At 46.2% G+C, this 10,362-nt stretch overlaps 1 non-coding gene across 1 annotated transcript; it reads left to right on the top strand.

Annotated features, from left to right (window-relative positions):
* Positions 1–802: 802 nt before the first annotated feature.
* LOC132484830 (U5 spliceosomal RNA) lies at positions 803–918 on the top strand. Its single transcript, XR_009531371.1, has one exon. It is a non-coding gene; the product is annotated as a U5 spliceosomal RNA (small nuclear RNA).
* Positions 919–10,362: the final 9,444 nt, after the last annotated feature.

Here is a 10,362-nt window from a genome sequence, read left to right as displayed (position 1 = left end):
CAATTCTTCTCCAAGTAGGTTATGTTTACTCCCCAAATCCCTGAGCCAGAGGCGGGGGTGCCTACACTCCCAAACCCTGAGTGTCCACCTTCCCTTGCTCTTGTGCTGTGCCTACAGTGGCACCTGGGCTGGGGAGGACACTGCCCTTGTCTAGGTTTTTCTAAATGTCTTACTCAAGTTCCAACCTCCAGCTTGTGAGTCAACTGTGTCTCTTTTTTTGGCTTGTAAGCAAGTTTGAAGCTTTGGGGTTGGGGGGAGGTCTGTAATGTGAAATAACTTCTTGTCTTCCCTTCCCCCACATTGTTGTAAATAACTTTTAACGGCCTAACCCCAGATTTGCACTTTTTTTTTCCTAACTGCTAAGACCATTTTCTTCCCCCTGGTCTTACTGTAACATTTGGAAAAGGAATAAATGTCGTCCCTTAAAAAAAAAACAACAAAATTAAACAGACTTTCTGGTTGGGCTCGGCGACTATATACTTATCTGGCTTCTGCTCCGCCCCCTGGTGGTGGTTCTAGACCGAGCAGGAAAAGAAATAAAGGAAGGCTTTTGGCGAAGCGCGAGGTTGGTGACTCAGCCTCATTTACATACCCACAATGCATTGCATTCGGGATCTTGCCTACTTTCAAAAGGCTCTAGCCTTCTATTTCTTTTCACTCCCGCCCCCGCTGGAAATCAGGATATTTTCACAGAATTGTGTGAAATAATTGCAGAACTCACTCGTTGTTTGCGGGAAAATAGTTACCATTGGTGTGTTGGGACTTCGAGTTAGCCGAGGACTGTGTGAGAGGTTATGATGCCATACTCTGGTTTCTCTTCAGAACGCATAAATCTTTCGCCTTTTACTAAAGATTTCCGTGGAGAGAAACGATTCCGAGTTTTTACTCAATTTTTTGAGGCCTTGTTTTTGCAAGGCTAGTAAGTTTGTACGAAAGAGAGAATGTGTTGTTGTTTGGTGTGTCGTTCCTAGTAGTGTTTCGCACGTTGGGAAGAGTGGCAACGCTGTCTTGACTGAATTATAAGTCGTTTCTGTGATGGTGTGTCCGTGTTTGTTTATTCTCCAGGAGTTTGTTTTTCTGTTTGTGGTGTCTCTATCTTGATGGTTGTCCTGGTCGTGTTCTAACGAGGAGGAGCGTGATGTCAGTGTGATTTTGGATCCCAGGCAAGCACCTGGGGTTTAACTGGTTGGTAGAGCGATGTTATAATACAGTGGCGAGCCGTGCTTGCGGTTTGACTGTACTTTTAAACACCTGCACTTCTCGGTAGGAGCAAGTTGTCATGCTGCTGTGAAGTTCTCTTCAGGAGGCCGGCTTGCTGTGGCCGGTGCAGCTGGTGCTCGCGGAGTCCGTGTGGTGTTCTGGGGAGGCAATATCGATGCTGGTTTAAGAAAGGCGGCTCTCGGGAAGAAAAAGAAAGAGGCGCGAAAGAAGCGACCCCCGCTTTTTCACCCGAGCGGCCCCACAGTTATAAAAAATTCAAATACTCACAGATTTGGAGAACGCACTTTGTTCTTAGAGCTTCGGGTTAATCTTCGCGTGTTAGAGACCACCAGGCGTAATAAACTTGAACTGCTTTTTGTGCCCGGCACGGGGCCGGGCACAGAGCAGTCACTTGTCCAATAGACAGTTGCTACCTGCAGACTAACCGCTTAACCTCGCTTTGGTTAGGTCTTGAATTCAAGTTCAGGCTTAGGCACATCTATTTGCAAAGGTTTTGTGAAGGCAGTACGTGAGCATCTTCGGCGACGCCCACCGCTCTGGGATTGTGGTTCTAACTGCTCCACTTGTGTAACTTGGCTTTTCTGAAAACTTCAAAAAAATTGAAGTATAGTTGGTTGATTTTTGTATGATACATATTTATATATAGTTTCTAGTGAAGTAGTTTACCTTAAAACTAGAACTGTTAAAAATAAGAAATCCTGGGAATTCCCTAGCGGTCCAGTGGTTAGGGCTCCACGCTTCCACGGCAGAGGGGCGGATTCTATCCCTGGTTGGGTAACTGAAACCCAGCAGGCCGCGCGACGCGGCCAAAAAAAAAAAAAAAAAAAAAAGAAAAAGAAAAAAAATGGAGATGCTCAAGATCATCTGTACTTTCCAGGTTCTAATGTGGATGAAGACCGCAGGTAATTGCTATAAATTTTAGCTTTAGAGGTAAACTTAGGGCTTCCCTGCTGGTACAGGGGTTAAGAATCCTTCTCTCGCTGCAGGGTACAAGAGTTCGAGCCCTGGTCCCGGAAGATCCCCCATGCCTCGAGGCACCTAAGCCCGGGCACCACAACTACTGAGCCTGTATTCTAGAGCCTGCATGCCACAACTACTGAGCCACAATGACACAAGCACTGAAGCCCGCGCACTTACAGCCCGTGCTCGGTAACAAGAGAAGCCACCGCAGTGAGAAGCCCGCACAGCGGAACGAAGAGCAGCCCCCGCTCCACGCAACTAGAGAAAGCCGGCGTGCAGCAAGGAAGAGCCAACACAGCCCCAAATAAGTACAATACATAAGTTAGACAGACAAAAAAAAGCTTATACTGCATGACAATCAAATGCAATATACAAACCTTAACTGGATCCTGAACAAACACCCCAGAACACACCAAGAAAAGGAAGGCAGGAAGAAAGGAGAAGGTACACTTTTGGTACCCTTGTGGAAATTTTAGTATGTACTCTATTTCACGTGACGCTATTCAGTTAATAATTGTATTTGTTTTCTTGCTGCTGTAACAAATTATCACACGCTTAGTGACTTAAAACAACTTCTGGAGGCCAGGAGTGAAGAATTAAGGTGTTGGCAGGGCTGCATTCTTTCTAGAGGCTTCCAGGGAGAATCTGTTCCCTTACCTTTAGAAAGCTGGCTTCATTCCTTGGCCTGTGACCCCTTCCTTGTGCTCCAAATCTCTTGCTTCTGTCGTGTCATCTCCTAACTCTGGATCCTCCTGCCGTAAAAAGACCCTCGTAATTACCTGGGGCCCACCTAGATAATCCAGGAGAATCTCCCCATCTCAAGATCCTTCATCACACCTGCAAAATCCCTTGTACCATGTGAAGTAACATATCTACAGGTTCCTGGGATTAGGATGTGGATGTATGTGGAGGCGATGACTCACACTACCACAATAATGATCTAGTAATTATGGAGGAGAACGGCCTTATTCTTAGTAGACACGTAATGTGAAATATTTAGTAGTGAAATGTCATGATATCTGAAACTTTCAAATAGCCCAGTAAAGAGAGAGAGAGAAAGAAAATGGGTCATAGGTACTCATTCTTTCAACTTTGTGTAGTTTTGAACTTTTGGAAATAAAACGATGGGGGAAAATAAATGTATAGTAATAAATTTCATGTAACGTATATTTCTTTTGGATATTTGTATTATACTTAAGATTTCATTTTTATTTATTTATTTTGAAAAATATTTATTTATTTGGCTGAGGCAGGTCTTAACTGCGGCACGCATAATCTTTAGCTGCGGCATGAGAACCCTTAGTTGCAGCATGTGTGATCTAGCTCCCTGACCAAGGATCGAACCTGGGCCCCCTGCACTGGGAGCATAGAGTCTTAGCCCCTGGACCACCAGGGAAGTCCCCTAAGATTTCATGTTTTAAAGTTCCATTGTTATTAAAGTGTTATCGTCTTAGACCAGTGGTTTCCAGATTTTTGGATTTTCCTATTATTAAAATTTCCAAAAAATTTCTGGGGTACTAGTTTTTAAAATCATGATTCTACAAAAAGGCCATTCCAAGACTAAAAACAGTAAGAGTGACTTGACACCAAAGGACAGGACACGTCTTTCAAACAGGAAATCCATTTAGCTTTATGGAAAACATACCGATATTTCGTTAGCTTTTCTCTCCTCCCTCTGCCCAAATAGAGGAAAGCTGAGGCTCAAAAATCCCAGTTTGGGGTAAGTTGGGCTGCCTTTGACCAACAAGATCAGGGCCGGTGATGCCCTCTTGTGGCACCCTGGAGAATTACTGCCATCTGACTTCATGGCCTCTGACTTTGAGGGACAATTCCCTCCCAGTAACTCGGTCGTTCATTCATATGTGCCAGGCATTGTTCTCAGCATTTGGGACATATCAGTAATGAAAACAAATATCCCTGCCCTACTGGAGCTTACATTCAGGTGGGGAGACAGACAATAAATAAATAACACATAAATAAGTGCTATGGAAAAAACAGCAGTGGTAGGCGTTGGGGGTCAGAGTATAGGGGTTGGTAGTGTGGGATGCGACTTAAAAAAGGGTACCTGTCCCTGAGAAGATAACTTTGTTTTTTTTTTAAATTTATTTATTTATTTGGTTGCACCGGGTTTTAGTTGCGGCAGGAAGGCTCCTTAGTTGTGGCTCACCACTTCCTTAGCTATGGCATGCACGTGGGATCTAGTTCCCTGAACAGGGATCGAGCCCTGGCCCCCTGTATTGGGAGCACGGTTTCTTACCCACTGCACCACCAGGTAAGTCCTGAGAAGATACCTTTTGTGTAAAGAGTTGAAAGGAGGTCAAGGAGTGAGCCATGCAGACACCTGGGGTGAGGGTTCTAGGAATAGAACCTCTCTCATGTGTTGAGCAGAAAAGTCTGCACAAAAGCCCTAAAGCAGGAGCTTGTTTTGTCACCTTCAAGAACCACACAGCCAATGTGTTTGGAGCCCAGTGAAGAAGAGAGAGAGAGAAGTAGGAGAGAGTTCAGAAGTCATGGGAGACTAGATCACCCTGGAGGCCATAACAGTAAGGGCTTGGGCTTTACTCAGTGAAATGGAGAGCCCTGCAAGGTTCTGAGCAGAGTGACAGAATCTGAAGTTTACAAGGAGCACTCTGGCTGCTGCGTTGACAAAGAGAATGGGGCAGAAAGCGGAGTCAGCTAGAGGAGAGATGATGGTGGCTTGGACCTGAGTATCAGCAATGGAGGTAGTGAGACATAGTTGGATTCTGGATATATTTGGAAGGTAGAGTCAACAGACAGGATGGATCCAGAGGTTAAAGGGAGACATCAAGGAGAACACCACGATTTTGTTCTGAGTGGCAGGAAGGATGAGTTGCCATCAGTTGAATAGGGGAAGATGGCGCAGGACTGGGAGTTCAGTTTTGGACACTGATGAAATATAAAACCATATTCTAAAGCGAGTCAAGGAAAATTTGAACATAAAAAATTTTCTCTGCCCTTTGGCCTCCTCTCCTCCCTCTACTGTGCATTGCGTATCTGCACCATGCATCGACCAACCTCCCCATCGGCAGAAATACCTGCTCAACTCTAAAAAGCAACATTCTCTTAGTATCAACGAGATAACTCCTTAGGAGATAACCTTCCTTCTTGATCTTGTAAGGGGCCCTGATGACCCATGACCCAATACTTCCCTTGTAAGTGTCGATCTGGATTGTGTGAATGTCACTGTGTACGTCATTTAAGGTACAAAGCCCTGGATAACTGTGCTTTGACCTCTCACAGGCAGAACAGTTCTTGGAGCTTTCTGAGAGGCTGTTCCTGGCTTATACGCCACAATTTAACTTGAATAAAAGTTTCCATTGCTTTCTTAGATCAACTGATTAAATTATTCATCGACAACACAATGACGTAGAAATGTTTATCTGGAAATAATAGAAATGTGGGAGCCGTTGCACAGTAGTGGTATTTAAGGCAATGGAATCCCCAGGGTGTAAACGTAGGGATGAGGCTCCAGGTCAGAGTCCTGCCTCACTCCACCTTGAAGGAAGCTGGGTTGAAGAGGAGGAACCAGCAAAAGAGAATGAAAGGAAGCAACCGGAGAGGCAGGAGAAAAACCAGGTCGGTGTGGTGTCCTGGATGGGAGAGCGCAGGGGCCAGCAGGGAGCTGAGGTAAGGCCCGCTCCTCAGGCTGTGCCCTTGAATCTTCTACGACGTTGGTGGTCCTTCCCCTCAGACCAGCTTTTATCCTTGGTGGGCAGAGGCTCCCCGACCCATCATCATGACTCTCACTAGATCTCCCTCTGCCCTCCACACACGGACACCAGATAGGTAGCAAGACCATTTGTTTACTGAACCCTTCCCAGCCAGCTCTCCTTTTCCCCTTCTGGCGGGCAGAACCCCAGCCTCCCACCAAGGGCCAAGAGGAGTCAACCGGAGCTTGGCCCTGGCTCCTTCCTTCTACCAGGCTTCCCTGCCACACAGCCTCGGCTTCCTGGCTTGCCTTGGAGGCTCTGTTAGTCCTTTGCTTCCACAGCCTCTTTCTGGAAGTGTGTGATGTAGGCCACCTGACCCTGATTACAATGGCCCAAGTAAAAGCTCATGGTGCTGTCGGAGAGGCCACTGAGATACAGCTCTGGGGACAGGGAGATGAGCCTGAGTCTGGGTGCCGCCCGCACCTCTGCCCCAGGCCCCCTCACACCCCACTCACCTTTGGTGACATTGACTTTTTTGGTCGCCAAGATGTCCGCCTGAATGCTGTCTATTTTCACCTCTAAGTCCTCGGCGTTGCCCTGAGGACAGGAGCACGGGGAGCTGGCCTGGATGCCAGGGCAGCCTGGACTTGGAGTTGGGCGTGGGCAGATGGAGGCTGCAGGCTGCGGTCAGGCTCTTAGGCTGACTGGAAGGGCAGGAAAGGGGACGGAAGGGTGCCAGGTGGAGAAGCCCAAGCCAGGGCAGTCCCTCCTGCCGCCGGCGCCCAGGCCGATCTGTGTGTGGGGTGTACCAGGGCAGGGGCCGAGGTGACAAGTGCTATAAAAGGGGTCGGTGGGCTGTGGGAGAGCCTGGGAAGATGGCAGAGGACTGAATATTTTTGTAAAGAGAAAGGAACCCCAGACAGGCAGAGCTGGAAGCGGGCAGGTAATGTGGTGTGATAGGACAGCGGGTGAACACAAGTGCTTGCTGCATGGAAGACAGGGCTTAGAGATGAGCTGTCCCCCCAGCTGCAGAGTCAAGTGCTTTGGGCCCCTCCACGTCTAGCTCATCTGCATACCAGAATGCAGTGTAGACTACGTGAGAAATATTAACAGTATTATCTGTTTGATAAACAAAAATTAATGTTTTATTTTCTTTAAAAGAAATTTTGAAAAATCTATTTATTTATTTATGGCCGTGTTGAGTCTTTGTTAGTGTGCACGGGTACTTTTCTCGAGTCGTGGCGAGCAGGGGGGCTACTCTTTGTTGCAGTGCACGGGCTTCCCCTCGCGGTAGCTTCTCTTGTTGTGGCGCACCGGCTCTAGGTGCGGGTGCTTCAGTAGTTGTGGCATTCGGGCTCAGTAATTGGGTTGCACGGGCTTAGTTGCTCGGTGACATGTGGGATCTTCCCGGACCAGGGCTCGAGCCCGTGTCCCCTGTGTTGGCAGGTGGATTCTTAACCACTACGCCACCAGGGAAGTCCCACCTTTTATTTTCTTGTCAGGAGATTTTACCCAGTAAGAACATGTTTAGGGGTAATTCTCTACAATGGAAGACAGGTTTTTGTTGGTAGGTACAAAGGCACCACAAACGTTGGGGGACCAACGAGTATATGGGAGGATGGGCATGCATGGTACACACATATGCATTTCTCCCCAGTTTAACGAAATCTTTTTTGTCTTGGCAAAGACTTTCGTGGAGAGAAACACTTGAGAATTGGTAGTGGAATCTTTGGAGGTTTTACTTTAAATAAGGGTAAGGATGTGGGTTTTCAAAGACAAATGGCTGATGTGTAGAACTATAAAGCGGTTCGTAGTTAAGAAATAGAAGATATAGCCAACTTGTTGTTTTAGAAAACTGTTCCAAGTTTAAGTTGTAGGCTGGGAACTGCGTTCTCTGATTCCCTGCCCCAATCTGTAAGTGAGGCTCTAGAGAAGTTATATAGCAATCTTACTCGTGAACATAGATGCAAAAATTCTACACAAAATATTGGCAAATTGAGTCTAGCTGTATGTAAAAGGAATAAGGTACCATCTAGCAATGCACATATATAATCTTAATAGAAAGAAAGTTTGAACAAATTGAATCTCAGTGTGGTAAGAGCTATCTACAAAAGACTATAGCAAAGGTCATACCTAATAGATGAAACCTTGGAAACATTCCCTCTTAGATGAGAAGGCAACCTCCCACACATTCCTCTCCACAAAATCTTTAGTAAAAGGTAAAAGACAAGCGATCTGGGACTTCCCTGGTGGCACAGTGGTTAAGAATCCGCCTGCCAATGTAGGGGACATGGGTTCAAGCCCTGGCCTGGGAAGATCATACATGCCACGGAGCAACTAACCCGTGCGCCACAACTACTGAGCCTGCGTTCTAGAGCCCGCAAACCACAACTAGTGAGCCCGCGTGCCTCAACTACTGAGCCAGCGCTGCACAACAAGAGAAGCCACTGCAACGAGAAGCCCGCGCACCACAACGAAGACCCGATGGCAGCCGAAAAAAAAAAAAGAACAAGTGATGTGAAGAGAGACCAGAGTCCACTTAGCTACATTTGCCACTCTCTCCTTAACTGACTGTAACTCTCCAAGACTGGTGTCTATTCCTGTGCTATGGCCGCTCCTCCAGAAAACCTGTGAAAGGGATTTTTTGAAAAGATGTACTATCTTTTTCTAATCTCTGGAAGAGTTTAAGACTATAATTTTTTCTTGAATGTTTGATAGAATTCTCTGAAGCTTCTGATTTTATGGGAAAAATTAATTACTGATTCATTTTCTTTAATGGTTAGAGGACAGTGTGGGTTTTCTACTTCTCGAGTATGTTTTGGTAAGCTATAGTTTCTTGCTCTTTTCATCTAAATTTTCAAATATATTGCAAGAAGTTTTCATAATGTCATTAAAAAATCATTTTAATGAATGTACCATGTATAATGATGTCTCCTTTTATAGTCTTCCTATTGATTATATGGGTTTTTTCTTTTTGCATCAGTTCCCTTTTCCCCCAAGTCAAATGGGAGTAACACAGGTGAATGCCTGCTTATGCAATGGGTTTTATTACAGAGGGGAACCCTGATTTCAGAGAACCTGAATGTTATATAGCAGTCAGTAAGCATGCCTGCCTTTGGCTCTAAAGGGGAAACTGTCTTTCTTTTCTTGTCTTTTTAAAAAAATTTATGGACCTTTAATTAATTAATTAATTAATTTATGGCTGCATGGGGTCTTCGTTGCTGCATGCGGGCTTTCTCTAGTTGTGGTGAGCGGGGGCTACTCTTCGTTGCGGTGCACGGGCTTCTCATCGTGGTGGCTTTTCTTGTTGCGGAGCACGGGCTCCAGGCGTGCGGGCTTCAGTAGTGGTGACACGCAGGCTCAGTAGTTGTGGCTCGCAGGCTTTACAGCGCAGGCTCAGCAGTTGTGGCACACAGGCTTAATTGCTCCGTGTCATGTGGGATCTTCCCGGACCAGGTATCAAACCTGTGTCCCCTGCTTTGGCAGTCAGATTCTTAACCACTGCGCCACCAGGGAAGTCCAGAAACTATCTTTATTTTCCAAAGCTGCTTGCTAAACAAACATCCTTGAAAAGATAGTCTAGAAGAAAGAACAGTAAGTATTTCATTTACAAGTTATGCAGAAACGTGAAAGACCTGTAGAGAATTGTCTCCTAGGATTGTTTTTCTTTTGCTAGAAGTAATCCTGTGGCAGACACAGTGGCTCTGTTCCTGAATTTAGGGGGAAAGCATTCAGTCTTTCGTTATTAAGTATAATGTTAGCTGTAGATGTTTTTTTCTGTAGATGCTTTTCATCAAGCTGGGCAGTTCTTCTGTCAGCCTTTCTTTTTCTCTTTCTTCCCCCCAACCCGCCCACCCCGTGCCCCTGGCGTGCCGCATGGCTTGTGGGATCATAGTTCCCCAACCAGGAACTAAATCCGGGCCCTTGGCAGTGAAAGCGTGGAGTCCTAGCCAATGAAGCGCCAGGGAATTCCCAGGGAAGCTCTTCTCTAGTACTGTTTTTCTGAGATTTTTAAAGTATGAATGAGTTTTGAATTTTGTCACATGCATTTTCTGCAATGATTGATATACAATAATGTGATTTTCCTTCTTTAGTCTGTTAATTTGGTAGATAAAATTGGTTGACTTTGGGGTGTTGAACCAGCCTTACATTCCTGGAATGAACCCCGGTTGGTCTCAGCCTGTTCTTCCCAATCACAGAATCAAAGAGTTACTCTCCCATGAGGAAGATCCTCAAGGATGTGTGGTGCCACCTCTTCCAGTGGTTGGTACTCTGGGGGCAGGCCTCTGGGACAGCCCCTTTCCTCTGTGGGCCAACCTGATTCAGAAACAGCTGGCCACTGCTTCGGCACTTTCTCTTTCATCCAGGTCTCCTGGGGTAGCCCTCATAATCCCAACTACACCCTACCCCAACCTCTTATTGCTCAGATATGGTTCTAGTCTGGCATCACAGAGCCAGCAACCCTGTGGAGGGAAAGGGACCAGGACACTGAGCCTCCCCGTCTTCACCC

The sequence above is a fragment of the Mesoplodon densirostris genome, chromosome 2 (assembly GCF_025265405.1).
Source record: "Mesoplodon densirostris isolate mMesDen1 chromosome 2, mMesDen1 primary haplotype, whole genome shotgun sequence".
Lineage (NCBI taxonomy): Eukaryota > Metazoa > Chordata > Mammalia > Artiodactyla > Ziphiidae > Mesoplodon > Mesoplodon densirostris.
Note: the sequence above shows the minus strand (reverse complement) of the source record. Positions and strands in the feature narration are given on the sequence as shown.